This window comes from Peromyscus leucopus, chromosome 10, assembly GCF_004664715.2.
Source record: "Peromyscus leucopus breed LL Stock chromosome 10, UCI_PerLeu_2.1, whole genome shotgun sequence".
NCBI lineage: Eukaryota > Metazoa > Chordata > Mammalia > Rodentia > Cricetidae > Peromyscus > Peromyscus leucopus.
Genome location: NC_051071.1, coordinates 15,358,671 through 15,378,271, shown reverse-complemented (window position 1 = coordinate 15,378,271; position 19,601 = coordinate 15,358,671). Strand labels below are relative to the sequence as shown.

Sequence of the window (19,601 nt, the reverse complement as noted above, 5' to 3'; positions counted from 1 at the left end):
GGAATCCCCAGGAGGAGTCAGAGGTGATGCCCCATGTCATGTGGTCCCTTAATCCTCACTTTAAGCCAGATTTAAAAGTCTTCAAAGTGGACCTTTGACCAGAAGGAAAATGGCTAGCTGAAAAGGCTGCTTTTGGGGAATAGTTCATGTTCATCCAAGGGGCTTTAGGGCATTCCTGTTCCTATTTGGGGGCAGTCTCTTGGGCATAAGTGCCAGCCCAGCCCTGGGATCTGGAGGGACTGAGGGCCTGGTTAGTCTTGTGTCTCATCTAAAATAGGTACATGAAAGTTTCAGCATTTCACAAGAGCTGGAGGGGGGCTGGGGGGCCGGGGGAGCAGGGAGGGTGGGAGTGTGGCGGGAGGTAAGAGCCAGAAGAACAAAAAGTCTGCTGTGAGACTGTGCCTCTTAGAAACGTGAGAGAAGCTACACCCATGATGTCTCCCAACATGACTGCCCAAACATAACCTGAACAAGGATGACATCAGTACACACGCTAAGCTTTTAGGGCTTCCTTATGCATGCAACCCTCCCGTAGTATCTAGCCAAGGCATGTTCTGCATGTGGGTCTGAGCTGAGGTTGGAAATGCCCAAGAGAGGGTAAGCTGCCACAGGAGCGCAGACCCCAGAAGCGTGATGCCTGAGCTGAGTCTTGAAGAATAAGCCAGAATTGCCCAAGGTAAAGGAGTGGACGCAGTGATGGAGCTTGGATACAAAGTAGGGCGTGGATTGTTCTGGAACAAGTGTTTTGGGTTGGACAATGAGGTTGGAGAGGACCAGGGCAAGGCCCATAGGACCTGTGTGTCCAACCGTGGCACTCAAACTTTATTGAAAAGGCAGTGGGATCATTAATACTTTTGATCAGGGGGCAACTGGTTCAGACAGCATGTACAAAAGAGTTTTCAGCCAAAAGCACAGAAAACAGACAGGAGGACAAGGTGGGAAGGAAGGAGGCTAGGCTCTGCTTTTCAGAGCATGTTCCTGCCTCGTTCCCCCTTCGCTCCACCGGATCCTCACAACAAACCAACAGGAAGTCGGCTGACACCGAGGCAAAGGAATCTCTTGAGCCCAAGTGCTCAGGCAGCGTAGGGGACAGAGCAAGACCTGACCTCAGGAAAACATGAATGGCCATCAGCTCCCCGCTGCGGGTGCTCACCCCGTGCAGGCTCAGCACTGCCTCCACCCTGAGTGCAGCTCTCCTGGAGCGGTTTCACAGGCAGGTCCCGCAGGCCTCCCTGGAAAAGGCTCTCCACACTGCCCCAGGCCCGGTGATCTATGTAACGCACTGTCTGCCTCATTCTCTTTACACTTAGTCCCAGGGGACCTGCCGCTCTTGAATGCCTTTTCATATTTCCTTTTGCTTTTCATAACGGAGCTCATCTTTCAGAAGTGCACCTGTGCTGTATATGCAAGAACTACGTAAGAATAATAAAGGGATGCTGAGCACTCTCCTTGGATGAACAAACAGACCCGACCAAGAGGCCTGATATTCCTGTGTGCCCATCCCTGGGGCCTTTTGGAATCTTTGAACCTTCCTAAAATGTAACCTCAGGTAGCCTGATGACCAAGAGCAGTCTTCCACATCTTTTCTGTCTCCCCCAGCTCCTCTCGGTGTGTTCTGTGCTGAAAATCTAGGCATGCAAACAACCTTTGCCTTGATTCCCTTTGTGGGAAAGTGGGAGAGAGAATTTTAAATCGCATCTACTGGAATCATCCAGAGCACAAGGTCACTGCTACGCTCACAGTCAGCAGGCCAAGCACCACAAGACTGTCAGCGAAAACGTGTTTCCCTGAATCCCAGATTCACCTCATCTACTGCTATGACACCTTCCGGCCAAGGTGACGGCGCCAAGCCAGGCACTAAGCACAGTGCACTCTGTGACAATTCTGTCGGCTCCCAGAGGCGTGTGCTCTGGTCCACTATGGAGCGGGAGGAAAGACCAGGACTTCTGCTTGTACTGTGTGTGTTTTCTAGATAGGGCATGAGGGTGTGCATGTCTGTGTGCTGGGTGCTACACAGATCAGTGCACTGCCTGGAGGAGCAAATGTATACAGAGCTGAGTAGCACAGTGTTGATGTCACCAACACCTCATTCCTAACTAGAGAGGCCACAGGGAAAGCCCCAAATTGGCAGGACTTAGGCATCTGTCCTTTGGTACACGCAGAAAGTACTGTATAGATCTCTTCTTGTGTACCGTGCTCTGAGCTGACTCAAGACCCATCCAAGGATCTGCCTACAAGCCTCAAGCTGCCAGAATATGAGTATACATCAAAGTACATCATTTGCCAGGATACGTTCTGTACTAAAAATCTGCCCGGGAAAGAATAAAGACAGAGTTTGCTGACATGCTCTCCCAATCCTGGCCAAAAGCACTGTTCACACGCTCAGAGCAACTACATCACATACCTCTTATACCCACCCCTAGTTCCTTCCACAGCAAGAAAGAGAGCTGTCTCCCAAGTGCCCAGCACAGACAGAGGTTCCTGCGCCTCGCTCCTCTCCACCTGCTCCCAGCTGTTTGGGACTGCACTCAGAAGGAGGCTCAGCACATGAGATCTGGGATGTGGTTTAAATGCCTTTGTTGTGGTAACTGTGATGGTTGGTCATTGTCAGCTTAACGAGATTAAGAATCACCATGGAAACACACCTCTGGGTGTGTCTATAAGGGGTTTACAGAAGCACCCATCATGTGGACTGGGGTCCTGGATCACAAAAAAATGAGGAAAACAGGAAGTGAAGCTCGCTGAGCATCAGGATCCCCCTCTTTCTGCCTCCTAACTGGATATAATGTAGCAGCTGCTACTGCACCATGATGGACACTCAGTGAGCTGAAACAAGCCCTACCTTCCCATCCCACACCCTTTGTCCCGGCCATGGAAACGCAGCTGACATGCTAACCTAGCCAGGAATCTGTTTTTGTAAAAGACTCTCATCCAGGACTCTGAGGAGGTAGAGTCAGAAAAGATACTACCAGGAGATGGGCCTGTGATACACTACAGGGCATTTTTTAAGGCGTGGGGGGCTGGAGTTCAGCAGTTAGGCATGTTTGCTGCACAATCATGAGAACCAGAATCCAGAGGCCAGCGCTCATGTAACAAGCTAGGCATCCCCCACTAATTAATGCCTGTGACTCCAGCTCTGAGTGTGTACATAGGCATGCACACCCACACATATGAACACATTCACACACACGCATATATGCACAGACACATATATACATACACACATACACACATACAGTCAAACTTATATACATACACATAATATATGCATACATACACACACCCTTGCATACATACTTACATACACACACACACACACACACACACACACACACACACACACACCTTTTCTGAAAAGCCTTGGGAAAGAGTCATCAGGCACCAGGCTGCCGGGCCAAAGTAGGAATGTTTCATCGGGAGGCATGCAAACCTAGCCCTTGCCCACTGGCCTAAAATATCAATTACCATAGTTGATGTTAGCACTGTAAGGAAGACCGCAGGGGCACCTACCCCTTACAGGAAGAAGCTAAGATCCCAGAAGATGACCATGACTCAAGCTGGGCCTGACCTCAGCCTCCCGACTTCTTATCCGGTGAGTAAATCTGGTGATAGAAAGCAGATAGATTAAAAAACTACATGGAAACACTCCCCACATGAGCCAAGGTCCATGCTTTCATGTGGGTAACCGCTACACACCACCCCCGGTCCTGTGGGCCCTTCTCCAGCACCACGGGGAAGGCGGCATTTCTTCCATCCGATGCAGAGCTGGGGAACAACGTCTTGTTGTTTTGCTGGTTACAAGAAGACAAAGAAACAGGCTCCACCTAACTCTGCAAGACTTGGAGGTAGATGCCTTGACAATCTGGGGAAGAGACAGAACGGAGCACACCTGAGTGCATCGTCCCACGTCCTAAGAAGGAGAAATGGAGGCAGACAAGTCACCGCCTCAAATCCAGGGGCAGATGCTAAGTTCATGTGCAATGCAAATAGGGGCAATGACCCAATAATGGGAGTTTCTATAGAGATTCCATCTCAAATCATTCTACTTCAGAATTACTGGTATCAAAAAGGTCCAAATTCTGAGCTCTGCTTCAATATTCAGAAGCATGATTTTTACACAGGAACTTTTTGAAAATAATGTCTTCTTTGTTGTTTTGAATACAACTTCACTTTAGATGTAGAAACTATTCCCTAGCTAACAGTTCTGGGAAAGTCTATGGTATCACCAAGGTCTTTTGTGAGGCTCTCTTTACATAACAGCTACTTATTCCTTGGGTCCTCACAGGGTCTTCTTACTGTGTGTGTCTGCCTGGTACTTCCCTTTTACAAGGACACCGGTCCCACTGGACCCAGGGCTGTCCTCATGACCTGTGCTGGTTAGCCTTATGTCAACTTGACACAAGCTAGAGTCATTTGGGAAGTGGGACTCCCAACTGAGAAAATGACAGCCGGGAGGTGGTGGCGCACGCCTCTAATCCCAGCACTTGGGAGGCAGAGCCAGGCATATCTCTGTGAGTTCAAGGCTAGCCTGGTCTACAGAGCTGGTTCCAGGAAAGGCGCAAAGCTACACAGAGAAACCCTGTCTTGAAAAAAACAAAAAGAAAAGAAAAGAAAATGCCTCCATAAGACTGGCCCTGTCAGCAAATCTGTAGTGTGTTTTCTTATTAGTGATTGATTGTGGGAGGGCCCGGTCATTGGGGATGGTGCCATCTCTGGTGGTCCTGGGTGCTATAAAAGCAGGCTGAGCAAGCCATAGGGAGCAAGCCAGTGTTTCTCCATGGCCTCCACTTCTGTTCTTACCTCCAGGTTTCTGCTCTGAGTTCTTGCCTGACCTCTTTCTATGATGAACTGTGATGTAGAGTCGTAAGCTTGAAATAAACCCTTTCCTCCTCAAGTGGCTTTAACTGGTCATGGTGTTTTAGCACAGCGATAGCAAAGTAACTAAGACATTACCCTATTGTATGTCTCTGGAGACCTTATCTCCACACACAGTAACATGCTGAGGTACAGGGCGAGTGTTAAGATCCTAACATACGGACTGAGAGACAATGCAGCCTTCTTTCTGTACACCTAGGTACCATATTTTTGAAGTGGGATCTCTAGAGTACTCTGATAAATAAACAACACTTCCAGCTCACTATACAAATAGCTGAGCACCTTTGCCCTGATGGTCACAAGACTGACTATAAAACCTAGGCATGATGCATTGGTTGCACACTTTTCACAGAAATGATGGGGATCTGTAAATTATAATCTAGAATTCATAAAAAGAATAACGCACACCGCATTAGGATAATTTTCCTCAAAGGAACAGCCTCACTTTAATTCTGTCTATTTTAAGACATCCAGAATCACTTTCCCTAAGCAATTATGATTTTACAAAATGCTGTCAAGACATTCACAGAGTTTTACTGCCCAGATAGAATCCGATGGATGCCTGGAGCTTTGGAGAGTGATTTATTATTTACTCTGGTGGAAGGTTGCTAAGCAAGATTTATTCAGTAAGAACAGCCACCGGGAACACTACAATTTGGGTTTGGCTGTGGGGAGATTTCTTTTTCTCTTTTCCTCACGTGGGTTTATTCTCTATAATGAGTAAATGTATACTTGGCACACCGGCTTTGGGGAAATCAGGGCACAACTAGACATCTGAGAAGCCAGCTCCTTTCCACTGTTCTCATTTGAACTTTAGCTCTCAGAAACATTTGAATAAACTGTCATAATAAAGTCAGTAGAGAACAATGTGGAAGCCCATTGATGGAATCTCTTGGGGATCTGCTTTCCATGTCACTTTCTGGATATTTCCTCATTGTACCGTAGCGGCCAATGCTCACACCCATACTATCTCAGAGAATTCCCATTCTTAAGAAAAAGAAAGCATTGATAATGCAAACTTTGTTTCCCAGAACTGTTAACAAGTCACGGGCGCCATTGCTGGCCTACTTCCGCCCCCTAGCGTCTATAACATACTGTTGCTTTTGGCAAAGAGGATGCTGGAGAACGGGAATCAAGGAAAGTGGCTGCTCCTATTTTCTACTTCAGCAATCTGTTCCACGAGATGCCCATAGCCCTCAGGAAAGAGATACAATAAACTCTTCCACGTCAAGGTGGCCAGCACTTGAAGCTCACCTTCTCCTCAGTACGCTTGCATTTTAACAAGAGCACGGAGGCAGAGGCATGCTGCTTGATGCACACAGTGAATGACGGATGGCAGAAATACCCGGGTTGGGGCTTGGTTTTGGAGTGGGTAGAAGAGTGCCTTTAAAGAGTCATCAACGCCTCTGTGCCGTTAGTAAACCCCTGCCTTGCTACTAGCAGACAGAGCAGGAAAGCAACACATCCCTAGCTTCTATACGAAGCCATCCCCACCCCTGTGCCTGGCGGAAGGTTCGGCCCTGGGTAGCCGCCATGTCCAGCAGGGCACCTCATCCGGTACACAGCCACTAGGTGGAAATACGAGGAATGTTCTGGACGGACTCCAACCTCCCTCCTAGGGCTGCTAACAGGACTCCTAGCTGTGGTTCCTGCATAGGTCAGGGAGTTCTGAGGGCAGGCTGCCAATCTCCAAGACAGCCTTAGACTTGAGCAGGCAGCAGGAAGCAGGGGCAGTGGGGAGGAGGCTGGACCGGGAGAGGAGCTGTGCAGAGGCTCCGGCGAGGTTTCTGAGCTCTGGCCTCGACGGCCACAGCCAGTTACTTAGCCTCTCCCAGGTGTTTGGAATTGGTTTCTCCCTCAGTTAGAGCCGATGGACACCGTACAGCTCCCCAGTGCAATCTAGACAAAACCACGCAGAAAGTGAGAGGACTGTGCAGACAGGCAGCTTCGCGCGCGAGTATCCCTGCAGACAAGCCACGAGGCTCAGCATCAGCAGCTCACACCCACACTCAGTCCACCGCCCCAGATCGAGAGTCAGAGCTTCAGATGTGTATAGTGGGGCAACATGAACAGGACCCGACTCCGGCAGGCCTGTGTTTGAATCTCAATTCTGCCTGATTATGTGTCCAACCTGCAACAACTTCTCTGTCCTTTAATTGCCTGCTCAGAGGTTAGGCCCTGGGAGATGCCGCCTCTGGCTGACCCCACAAAAAGAGCACGTTCCTTGTTTTTGAATCTTGAACCTCATAATCCCTTACAATTTTTGTTGAGAACACATGTATACGCCTTTTATAATTTTATGCTCTGTGTATGGAACAAGTCTCCGCACAGTAAGCTCAGTAAGGGCTGGGACCACAGCACAACTCTCTCATTTCCCCATTTGATCTCAGGGCGGGGCGAGCAGGATGCACTCAACAAAGATCTGAGAGGTTAACTCGCTGAACTGAGATTTTGTCGTTTTATTTTTACACGTTACCAAAATAACTTCCTCCTAGGCATTGTTGTAGAGATTAAAGAGGTATATGTATAGATGATACAGATATTGATGGTGTAGATATAGAAATGGATATATATGCTGTAAATGATGTGGCTAGAGATGATCTATAGGCATATAGACTATACTGATATAGAGATAAATAAAGATGACATACTTCTCTGTATTTGCACAATGCAGGTGGCCTAAACAGGACAGTTCCTTGGCTACCACGTCCTTAAAGACCTGTCACAGCAGGCCTCGCTGGCCACCAGAGATGCCACTGAACGATGAAATATCAAATTAGTAAACCAGGGGCCTGAACAACCCACAGATTCCATCGCAGGCCCCAGAATAATCAAACTCGTTGGCACGTTACGATTAATCGCCTCTTCTCTCTAGATGTCCCTTGATGGCAGGAAAGGTTCCCTCCAGCTCTGCTCTCCTTTCCGTCCCAGACAGAGAGCAGCCAGAGGGACTGTAAATCCACTCCTAACGTTTCCAGTTGTTTGAGTTATGTTCTACCAGAATTAAGAAGGTGACTTTAAAAACAGGAGGAGAAATGAAGGGTGCACTTCCCAGAGCAGAGAACAGGTGTAAAGTGAACCTCAACTTTAATATGAGGCCACCCTGGAAAGAAAAGTACCAAGAATGTTTTTATAGAAATCTTGCATTATGGGTAATTCTTTTAAATCCAAGCTTCAACTTGCATGACACTGAGGCATAAGTCTACCACTTAATGACATTTATAACTCTGTAACAATACGTTTTGTATAAATTACTGCTGAGGCTTAACGTTTCTGATTATGATATATAGAATTAAGTGGTGTTAGAAAGGAGAAGTTTATAAGTTATGATCTGTCCTGTTGCTTTAAATAAGAGGACTTCTGGAGACAATTGCTTTGATGAATATAAACTCAAATGAACCTTGAATCTCTTCAATTATTCTTATTTAGAATTCATTTTCCTTTGAACTTTCATTTAACTCAAAGCACAATTGTCCCATTATAAATCAAATGTGAGCTTGTCTTTCCTGCAATAACAAGTATGCTTTAAATAACGAAGCAACACCTATGATCATAAAAGATAATGTTTCAATGCACCAGAATACAAAAGGTAAAGCAATTTATTACCCTAGTTCAGTGACGGGAGTTGAATATTTTTGTAGCAACAGACATCTCTATTCCAGACAACACCTTTTGTTTGACATTCTAGAGGATTTCCCTTTCAGAAGAATGGTGCCTTAATGTTGATGAGAGATGTCACGGTCCAGCATGTGACGCTGGTGCTGAGAGAGAGGCTAAACTCTCTCCTTGCTCAGTTTCCCCCAGAGAGACTAATGAGAAAATCTCCCAGCCCCATCTGGGCCTCTTTTCTACTTGGAAAGAACCGGTTTGTATCATCCCATTTCATTCTGAGCTTTGAAGACTGTGGCTCTGTATATCTCTCCTTTTACACAGGCTCACAGTCAATGGATGTGAATGTCTTCAAAAGCATAAAAGTGCTCTTCACTGCCCACGCTGGTGTTCACTCTGCATTTTGCAAATACCCATACACATCCCTGGTACAAACTATGCTATCAAAAGTAATTCAGGAAAACCCTGGAGCTTCCCTGAGCTGTTGCAGGTAAATTGGTGTCTTAAAGATCTTTTGGGATTCCCACAATGAACTCTCTCAAATGGCATCTAAATCCACACAACAGATCAAGTATCCAAGTTCCCCCAGATGAGGGTGCGTGTCTTCGTGGCAATACCCCTCCCTCCGACCTAGAACACAGAATCAGGTAGGCTGAGCAGGTGGAGGCTCTCTTCTTGGTGGTTCTTTATGCATTTTGTCTTCAAAGCACTGTGACCTGTCTTCAGTGCACCCTCGGGTGTGGGTTTACATTTTTAATATTGGCATTTATGACGTGGTACTTCTTCCTGGCTAATTGGTATCAGAGCAAAATGTTTGCCTCTCTCCTGAAATAAATCTCTTCAAGAGCTTCAATCGTACATTCTTTGTTCTATCCCTCATTTGAAACGGGCCCTATAAAGCCGCCAGACCCGCTACATAATCTTTCGCCTCTCACGTTTTTAAAGCTGGGGGTTTATGCTCTGATGGCTTTGATGTACTTACTATTCATCCTGTTACTTAAACCACGTTTTCCCCATCCAACACCCGCCTTTCCCCCACCCTTGCAGCCTGCACCCTCTGAGGCTGAAAGGATTTATTTATCATCCAGAACGTTTCCATAATTTTGGAAACATATGTTTCGAAATTGCATTCCAATATCTCATACTATGCTCTTTGTCTTACATCTGTTCTATAAAAACAAACAAAACCCACATAATTGTATGCCAGTGGCGGCAGAGGCTCCATTTTCCACAGGAGTCCTCTCTTCCACAAGGTGGGAGCCACAAGAAAAGGCACCATACACCCTTTCTGGAATCACATTCTTGTGTTAATTAGAGTTAATCACTGATAATAGCCAACTTCTGCAGCATCCATGTGTGAAACTTTAATTGACTCTTTTCCAAATTCACTTCAATTTTACAAGATAATCTCTTCATTGAAAATTAGCTATTGTTGAAAAAAACAAAAAGTCTCAAGATAATGTTCAGCATTGCCCGGACAACTCAGTAACCTTTAGTTCTCCTAGGAGATGACCTCATCTGAAAACATATATGGTTACAAATCCATTGCTCTCCCTGCAGTACCCTCACGGGGAGACAGCAGGTCACACACAATGAAAAGGACATAAAAAAAACAAAGACTAAGAAACAAGCTTAACTGAAATACGGAGAAATAATTGGACGAAATATATTTTAATAACTACAACCATATATCAACTCCTTCCTGTTCAAAATTCTTAACACACCACAAATACCCTGTGTCCGTCCTCCCTCCCTTCCTCCCTCCCTCCCTCCCTCTCTCTTCCTCTCTCCCTCCCCCCTCACCCCATTTAATCATAAAAACTCAATCATTTTTACATCCACTTTATGTCCCTAGAATGCATGATGTCAAAACAAGGCAAAATTTGATTAATTGCATGGAAAAAAAACTCCTCAAAACTAAGAATTGTTATTCTGATATTCACCCTATTAAAATTTTTACCAGTGAAAGAAATTCCCTCTCCAGTGTTTCTGCCCTTCTTAGCATGATCCTTACAGTCTTAGGATTTGGGACCTGCTAAAAGGGGTAAGTGTGATGTCTACAGTGCTATGCTGCTTGGGGTTTAACACTCAGATCAGAAACATTGGGGTAACTCCAATGCCTAATTCCATAATGTGAACACCTTCATCATGACCAGTTTTAAGTTACTAAAGTGATGTCTCTCAGTGACAGATTTGAGACCACACAGCTGTCTGGTTCCTACATTGTGGTACAAACTAGCTCCCTGAAAACAGTGGGTAGGCAAGGCTCGGGGACTTTAAAAAGTTCCCAATACCTTTGACATGTGGGACAAGTCCAGGCATAACTCTGGTCAATTTTGACAAACAGTATGCTTCTGGGAAAATTGTCAAATATTCTTGTCAATTTCTGATCCTATATAAAAAAACATATAGGATCATGGGTAGAGAGGCCAATACTTCATCCTGTGATCAGTAAATCCAAAGTTCATGTAAATATGGGTGATTGGATCTCAACATAAAAATACAGTCAGAGACAACACAAATATATGCCCAGGAGTTTTGAAAAGCACTAATAGTCTTGGAATATTATTTAAATTTTTATGTAAATGCTTCAACAAGAAATACTTCCAACTAATCCCCTCAGTCACCTCACTCTGTTATCAAAGCTTTAGAGTTGTATAATGGAACATCTATATACTCTCCCATAACTTTCTTTCTCACTCTCCCCCACATCCATATATGTGCATATGTGTCTAGTCACCTCTACACACACACACATACACACACACACACACACACACACACACACACACACACACTTCCTACATCATCTTTCTCTCCTCCATTCAAGCCACACCACTTTTCCTCATACACTGAGTCTCCATCTACTCCTGCTCCATCATGGGTGTGCCCAGAGCACAGCTCTGCCGGTCACAGTTCCCCAGTCCTGTGGAGGACGTTTCCCATCCCGTTGCAGCTGAGGTGGTATTTATTCATGTGACTCTTGCAGCATCACGGTAACAGTCCTGGGAAACACTGCTCCGTGGTTTCAGGCACTAAGCTAATCAACCTCAGCGAACCCCTTAGGCCCACCATGCAGGCCAGATACTCTGGCTCATCCGAAAAAAGCCACTGTGAAGCCTTAGCAAAATCAGATCTTGTGCCTCAGTTTCTTTATCTATAACATGGGGTTAATAATAATACCATCCTTGTAGCATTTAGAAGAGAATCAAATGATCTAAAATGTAGGAGCTTCTAAAGGGGCAGGTCCGATAGCTAAACGCAGCTGGTGTCAGTCGGTACAAATGGCTGCTCGCAGCCAGAGCTCCACAGGTCTTTCACGGGGTCTTCTGAAGCCCATAGGTTGGCAAACTTTCTATCGAGAGCTAGATAATAGTTTACAGTTTGAAGGCCACGATACAGTCTCCACCACATAATCGTAGTTTTGTTTTTTGTTTTTGTTTTCTCCTTTGGTCTTTAAAAACATAAATCCAGGCTGGAGGAAGGAGTGGGAGAAGTAAGAGAGACTGCTGGACATGAATGAGGACTTGGATTCAAATCTCCAAAAGTCACATGAAAAAAAAAAATTCAAGCACAGTAGTGCACATGACCGTAATCCCAGGGCTGTGAGGAGTGAGGCTGGAACCAGCTTGCCCAACACTGGCCTAGCTCCAGGGTCAGGGAGAGATCTTGTTTCAAGGAAATAAGGCAGGTAGTGATAGAACAGGACCCAAGCTCACCTCCTCTGGCCTCCACACATGGGCTCATATCCACATACACATACGTACACACATGCTCACATACACTCGTATGTGCACACACACACACTCAAATATGCACAAACACACAATCACATGCACACAGACTCACATGCATATACACACACTCACAGACATGCATTCACACATACACACACACACACACACACACACACACACACACACACATACATACCAAAAATAAAAATAAAAAACATAAAAGCCATTCTTGACTTCTAGGCTAAAACAGACCATAAACTGAATTTAGCCCATAGGTAGGCCCTAGAAGCTGGGAAACCCCATTTCAAATGTTCGTGTGTAACTAAATGCAGGAACTTAGAAGGACACACGCGTGGATGCACACACTCCATTAGCACATGTGCACCTAGCACTTTTTTTGGAAGGGTGCCCACATTCAGACTTACGACTTTGCCCACACTAAGAAAGTGCCAGCCACTGAGCACATCCCAGGCCTCCATCACCAGCAGCTGCCAGGTGTCCTGCTGAATACTGAGGCTGCTTGCCTGTGTTTTCTTCCCATGCAGGTGCACTTTGCTTTCCTCAATCTCCTCTGTGGTGTTCCCCAAAATATTGTGCGCCCTAATAAACGTATCTGGGGTCAGAGAACAGAACAGCCACTAGATATAGAGGCCAGAAAATGGTGGCACACACGCCTTTAATCCTGTCACTTGGGAGGCAGAGATCCATGCGGATCTCTGTGAGATTAAAGCCACAATGAAAACAGCCAGGCATGGTTACTTGCGCTTTTAATCCCAGGAAGTGATGGCAGGAAGCAGAAAGGTATAAAAGGTGTGAGGACCAGAAACTAGAGCAGGTCAAGCTTGTAGGCTTTTGAGCAACAGTTCAGCTGAGATCCATTTGGATGAGGACTCAGAAGCTTCCAGTCTGAGGAAACAGGATCAGCTGAGGTATTGGTGAGGTGAGGTGGCTGTGGTGTGTTCTGCTTCTCTGATCTTCCAGCATTCACCCCAATAACTGGCTCCAGGTTTGTTTTCATTAATAAGACCTGTTAAGATTCATGCTACACTCCTCCACAGAGCAAGCAGTGACTGACCAAGGGACACTCTCCTCCACCCTGAGATCCTGAAACTCCCCATAGTGAAACTAAGAACAACAGATGACAATAGATGACGTAGCTGTGTGAGCCTTAAATGGGTGGAAACGGAGCAGCTGCAGAGGAGTGCTTCTTTCAAGGCTAAGCACTGTCCCTAAACCATCACTGACTGGCATCTATAGATGCTTTGGCTCTGCCTTGGAAAATCTCCTTTCATCCTCATTCACAGCCCGATTCCTTTCCCTACAATTGACATCTCTTTATGTTTATATGTGTATACCTTTGGCTATAATTAAAGAGTATATGCAGATAAATTCATGTATAAAACTAGTGTATGCTCACAAGGTGTTTGTTTTATTAATGTATTAACTGCTCATATTAGTTGGGTTTGGCATATTTTCAAACACACATACAACATGCAGTAATCAAATCCAGCCATCCTTCTTCCAGTTCCCCCACCCTATCCAGACCCTGGTAATTGAACTTTCAGGTCAACTTTGTTTTTAGCTTCCACACTTGAGAGAGAATGTGTATCCCTTGTCTTTCTGTGTGTCTTATTTCACTTAACATGATGTCCTCTGGTTACCATCTTCTTGAAAATGACAAGATCTCTTCCTTTATGGTGGAATAATGCTCCACTGTATGCAGGCACCACATTTTCTTTATTCATTTATCTGCTGATGAACACCTAAGCTGGTCCTGTATTTTCTATGTTGTAAACAGTACTATAGTGACCATGGGCACACAGATCCACTGGTGTGTAACTTCATTTCCTTGGGATACATCCCCAAGCAGTATAACTGAGTCATGTAGTGAAACAGTTCTGAGATTTTTATCCATCCCTGTGTTCAACCTGCATGATGTTTCCAAAATATATTGCCAAATAGTCATCAAGTTCTCTCTCCCAAAAGTCAAATAATATTCTGTCATCTGTGATCCAAACTGCCAAGGAAAGACAACAGACAACTTCCAACATCCCATTCAAGCATAATGCTCTGATGGACAATCTCAGATCTGTTCTTTTCTGTGTGGGAAATTGCCTAGTATGTGTTCCCAAGAAAGGAAAGCCAAACTATTTGATGTGTGTGACTTAATTTGGCTAATTACTGACAGGCCTATAGTCATGGGATTGTCCCACCTCCAGTCAAGAGAGCCTGGGAGTTTCTGAGACCCACATCCCAAAACAGCAACCAATACTACATGTTCAGAATTAAAATAACCGCCTCTACCCCACCCTACACACACACACACACACACACACACACACACACACACACACACACACACTATACACATATGCTGTAGTTCTAATTCCCAGTAGCTCAGCGTGTGGCCACTCAAGAAAGTGGTCACTTCAGACAACAAAGGTGACGTCATTAAAGAGGGTCTTTAGCCAATATGACTGGTGTCCACAGAAAAAGGGAGATTGGAGCACAAAGACAGACACTCGGAGAGGGCTGTGGGGAGACACAGGGGGAATGCCATGTAAAATTGAAGACAGAGCCTGAGGTGAAACGTCTGTAAGCCAGGGAGATGGCCAGATGGCCAGCCATCACCAGCAGCTAGTAGGGAGACAGAACAGAGCATCCTTCAATAGCCCTTAAAAGGAGCCAAGTCAGCAGACAACCTATAAAATCACTGTAAGGTCACTGAAGCCGCCCGTTTCTTTACACCATTAGCCTCTGGTAGCTCAGTACAGCAGCCTGGGAAAGCAACATGGTCCACTTCCCCGGCTCTGTGATCCAATGGCCACAGCATGGCTCATTGTTTTTACACAACCCACTAGTGATCGGGTTTGCCTCCACATGCCTGTCAGCCACGACGTTCCCTTGTAAGCTGCCAATTCACCCCTTTGATTGCTTTTCCATAACAGTTTCTGACTTCCTGGTGTTGACCTGTCATAGTTCCTTGGAAATTCTAAATATTTATCTCTTGGAATCTGATACTTTACAAATGTGTTTTCCAAAATCATTATCTGTTAACTTTGTCTTCTCAGTGGACAAAATTGCTTAACTTCTACTTAATGAAATCCATCCATTTCTTCTATTCTGCAGATCCCAGGACTCACTGGCCAGCCCGTCTCACCAAAATAGTCAACTCCAGGTTCAGTGAGAGATCCGGTCTAAAAAATAAAAGCAGACAGCCATAGAGGAATACCTGCCGTCAACCCAGCCTCCACACACATGGATGAACACAAACAATGCAGGAAGAAAGGAAGGCAGGAGGCAGGGCGGGACGGAGGGGAACTGTGAGGAACAGAGTACATCCAAGCAATAACATGGTTAGCTTGCTGCGACTGCTTCACCGGGTTATCGGTTTCCTTGGTATGTTAACAGAGCTATAATTGCTGAGCTATAAATTTCCCAAGAAGAAAAGACTGTTGTATAGATGAATAACACGGAGTCAGTGAACAGTGTGTCAGATCCCTCAAAACCTCATAGGAATTTCACAGTAGTAAATGGGAACTAAAGGCATTCAGGCTACCCATCGTGCTCTTGTCTAGTTTGTCCACCAAAGGAGAACTCAACAGTCTGACTGCAGGGACGTAGCTCTGACCCCCATGTGCTCTTCGGCCTCCAACTAGATCAAAGTCAGTAATCTCCACAGGTCCTGTGCCTTTGGCAAACACCGCCAACCGTTCTACAGCCAGACCTCCACCGGCCTGGCTGAGCTTTTGCGGCAGCCCTGTTATCGATGGAAAACAAATGCTACTCTGACTGGAAACCAATGCCACATCTAAAAGCTAAGGGCTACTCATGACCCAAAGTCAGCACAGTGACTTTGACATTGCTTCCTGATTTGCTCCAAAGCTCCAGACGAATGCGGGGGTCAGGGGGGTCAGAGGGCTCCATTCAAATTCCTCCACTCACTTGAAAAAAAAAAAAAAACCTTGCCATGTGCCAGGTATAATAGTAAATGCCTATAATCCCTGAGGCAAGAGGATTATGAGTTTGAGGCCAGCCTGAGCTACATAGTGAGTTCAAGACCAGCCTGGGTTATATCGTAAAACCCCGTCTCCAAAATTCAAAACAAGACACCTGCCATGTAAATGAAATGCCCAAAGAATTCTTGTTCTCCTCAGATAGCACAGTCTAGATGATGCATAGTTTCCTGAGCAAGGAGAACTTGGAAAGAGATTCTAGTGCACTGCAGACCCAAAAAGAGAACAGCCACTAAGCTGGCTAAGGTGAGCTGCCTACCAGACTCTCCAGGGACCAAATGAAAGCATGGCTCCCAGAATAACTTAAGCCCAATTCAGATCTTTTTCTCATCTTAAAAATAAAAAATATAATATAGTGTATGGCTGGGTAAGATGACATGAAATGAGGTGCATAGAGGCAATGTAGAAATTATGAAGTACTAGAATGACAATTTAATTCTCTCTGCAGACATCCCCAGTCTTCATCGACTGCTGGTTTATCATGCAAATCTTACCTTACTCTCTCTGCAGACAGCCTTGCTCTGATTCCAGAGAGTCAACAGAATTCATAAAGAAGGAATCCTTCCAGTCACCCAGCACCAAACTGACAGACCTTTCAACATCCACATATTCTAGTCCAGCTTCACTAACATACCTATGTGGGGTCAATCCAGCCTTGGATAACTAGTTCCCATCTCTTCTTGCTCTTTCTAGAACCTTCCATTATCCGTTACCTTCTTCGTGCCCTATATGCTTCTACCTTTTAGTCTCATCTTCCCCACATTACCCTCCCTATCTCACCTTCACACCCACGTTTCCCTTTAGCTACTACATTCTCGATTCTCTCCTCCACAAACATCTTGTGATTGCCTACATTTGCCGTCCTCTCCCTCATCTCCCAGCCTCACTTCCACCAGACTCATGACTGCACCAAGCCTAACTTCACCAAGTCGCTATGTTGCTAGGCACACCAGTGATCTCTCAACAGCAGCTGACACAATGACCATCTACCTGCTCCCTCCTATGAGAGATAACATCCATTCTTGACTTGAGTGAGTGTTCCACAATGGGCTTCCCTCCTGACTAAAATGCTCTCATCTCCTGAGTCTAGAGAATCCTGGCCTCACAGTGGTTTGACTTACAATATTTCATGGTGATGTGTAAAAATCACTCATATTCAATAGAAACCACACTTTGGATTTTGAATTTTATTCTTTCCTTGGGCAACACAATCCTCTGTCACAAGGTTGGACAAGAGCAAGACAGCCAGCACCAATCACTGTATTATTAAGCTGTAATGTTCATCAGGTTATGAGTGTTAAATCCGTGCTTGAGTTATGATGTTTCACCTTATGATGGGGCTATCAAAATGTAACCCCACTGTAAAGGAAACGGCCTCTGTGTATCTCCATTAGTTAGGTTTATTCAGGATCACAGTTTCAGAGGGCTCTCAACCAATCAGAGCATGTTAGAACCGCTCTAGAGTCGCAAGACCATATAGCAGTGGGGCCTCACATTCGCAACTAACTAGGAGGCAGAGATACAAGCCAGAACCAGAAGGAGGTACAATATCCAAAGGCTCATCCCTAGTGACCCACTTCCTCCAGTGAGGTTCCATGTTCTAAACTTTCCATAACCTTCCACAGCCTTCCCAGCTGGGAACCAACCATCCAAATACATGAGCCCATGCGGGATATCTCACATTCCAACCATCACACTATCCAACTCCTCTTCCAGCAACTATGGAAGCCACAGGATGGGGATCCAGGAGGCAGGTTTTCTACACTTAAGAAACAACGCCATGTTCTAGTTATTACAGGAGCAGCCTTTTCTGATAAAGTAACCTACAGGCTATGGGAACTTCCTGACCTGTCTGCTTGGTGGGAAACTGTTAAACATCATGCAATTCTCAGTCAGCTGACTCCAGCTACCACCCCACATCAGATCTAGCAGAATGGGCTACCCACAATCCACTCACTTTGCTTGATCCAAGATCACAAAACAGGACAGCCAGCTCTGGGGCCTGGGGCCTCCTACTATGCCAAGTTGGCATTCTATCTCTAAGAATAGAAATTTCTGAGCTTAGCGCTCTGAAACCCATTTCAACACACACCAGTATTCTCTGACTTCTCTTTGTAGCCATACAGCCTGTGTCCTCTACACTTTTACCCAACACTGGACATAGTATCTTGGGAGCACACAATTCCTAGGGAACCTGCCTCCCAAAAGTTAAAGACAGTACTAGTCACAAGAAAAGTTGTACATCAGGTCAAATTCTGCTCATTTTTGTGATTCTCCATCAAGAGGTCTGGTTTCAGAGACTGAAGGAATGCCTCAGCCATTAAGAGCACTGACTGCTCTTCCAGAGGACCACAGTTCAGCTCCCAGCACCCATATGGCAGCTCACACCATCTGTAACTCCAGCTCCAGGTAATCTAATGCCCTCTTATGGCCTGTGCAGGACCAGGCACCCACACAGTACACAAGAATACATAAAGACAAAACACCTATACACAATAAGTAATCAAATAATTTAAAATAAAAGAAATCAGGCTTCAGAGTATGATTTTAACCTGTTCTAAGCATATGTGCATGTGTGTGTTATATGTATATAATATATTTAAGTGCAATGATTTTACCATTTAAACTATATAAGAAAGCAACCACAAAATTGAAATTCTGTCTTTCAAAGGGTTTTATATACTCCTCTAACTGAAAACAGCTTCCCAATAAAAAGATCCCATTTTACAAGTAAGCCTGACCCAAAATAGTAACTATAGCCTTAAAGGCTATTATCCCATTGCTATATAAAGATTTGGGGCATGTAAATGTCAATTAACACAAGCAAGCACAATAGATTTATAAAGTGCCCCTGCAGAGCGCTTGTGGCATGCTGCGGTCACGTCTCCTGGGTTAAAGAATCCTAGAAGCCTAACAGACTCACCCTGGAAGGAACCCTGACGAGCACAGACCACACTTCACAACCTTGCGGGGAAGGAGGTCCGAGGCACAGGCGGTTTTCGGGAGGAAAGAACACCTCCAGTGTCAATTCCATTCTCAAGGCCTGCCAGGGTGCGCAAAAGGGAATAACCCTACAGGCAGGATGCAGCATGAGGAGAATTCCTGGGTGTCTGAGTCAGGTTTTCCTGTAAGCTTGTCATTTTTGTGTTACAAGTGGCCCTAATCTTGGGAATTCAAATGACAGCCTTGGCCGGAAAGTGTTTTTAACTTATTCTTCTTTCATACAACACATCCCTACCACATCTTCCCCTTCCTCCACTCCTCCCAGCCCCTCCCAGCTCTCCTCTCCCCCAAATCCACTCCTCCTCCATTGTCCTTCAGAGAAGAGCAGGCCTCCCAGGGACATCAACCAAACATGGCACAA

General features: G+C 45.4%; 1 long non-coding RNA gene across 5 annotated transcripts in view; it reads right to left on the bottom strand.

Moving 5' to 3' along the window:
• LOC119088632 overlaps nt 1–19,327 on the bottom strand; it is a 68,688-nt gene extending 49,361 nt beyond the window's left edge. The window contains exons 1-2 of one of the 5 annotated variants that reach the window (XR_005092307.1): nt 19,161–19,325; nt 3,511–3,602 (exon numbers count right to left, since the gene is read on the bottom strand). This is a non-coding gene — a long non-coding RNA (uncharacterized LOC119088632). Of the gene's footprint in view, nt 1–3,510; nt 3,603–19,160 lie in introns of all 5 variants that reach the window. The other 4 variants (XR_005092308.1, XR_005092309.1, XR_005092310.1 and 1 more) reach the window with 4 other exon arrangements.
• Nucleotides 19,328–19,601: the final 274 nt, after the last annotated feature.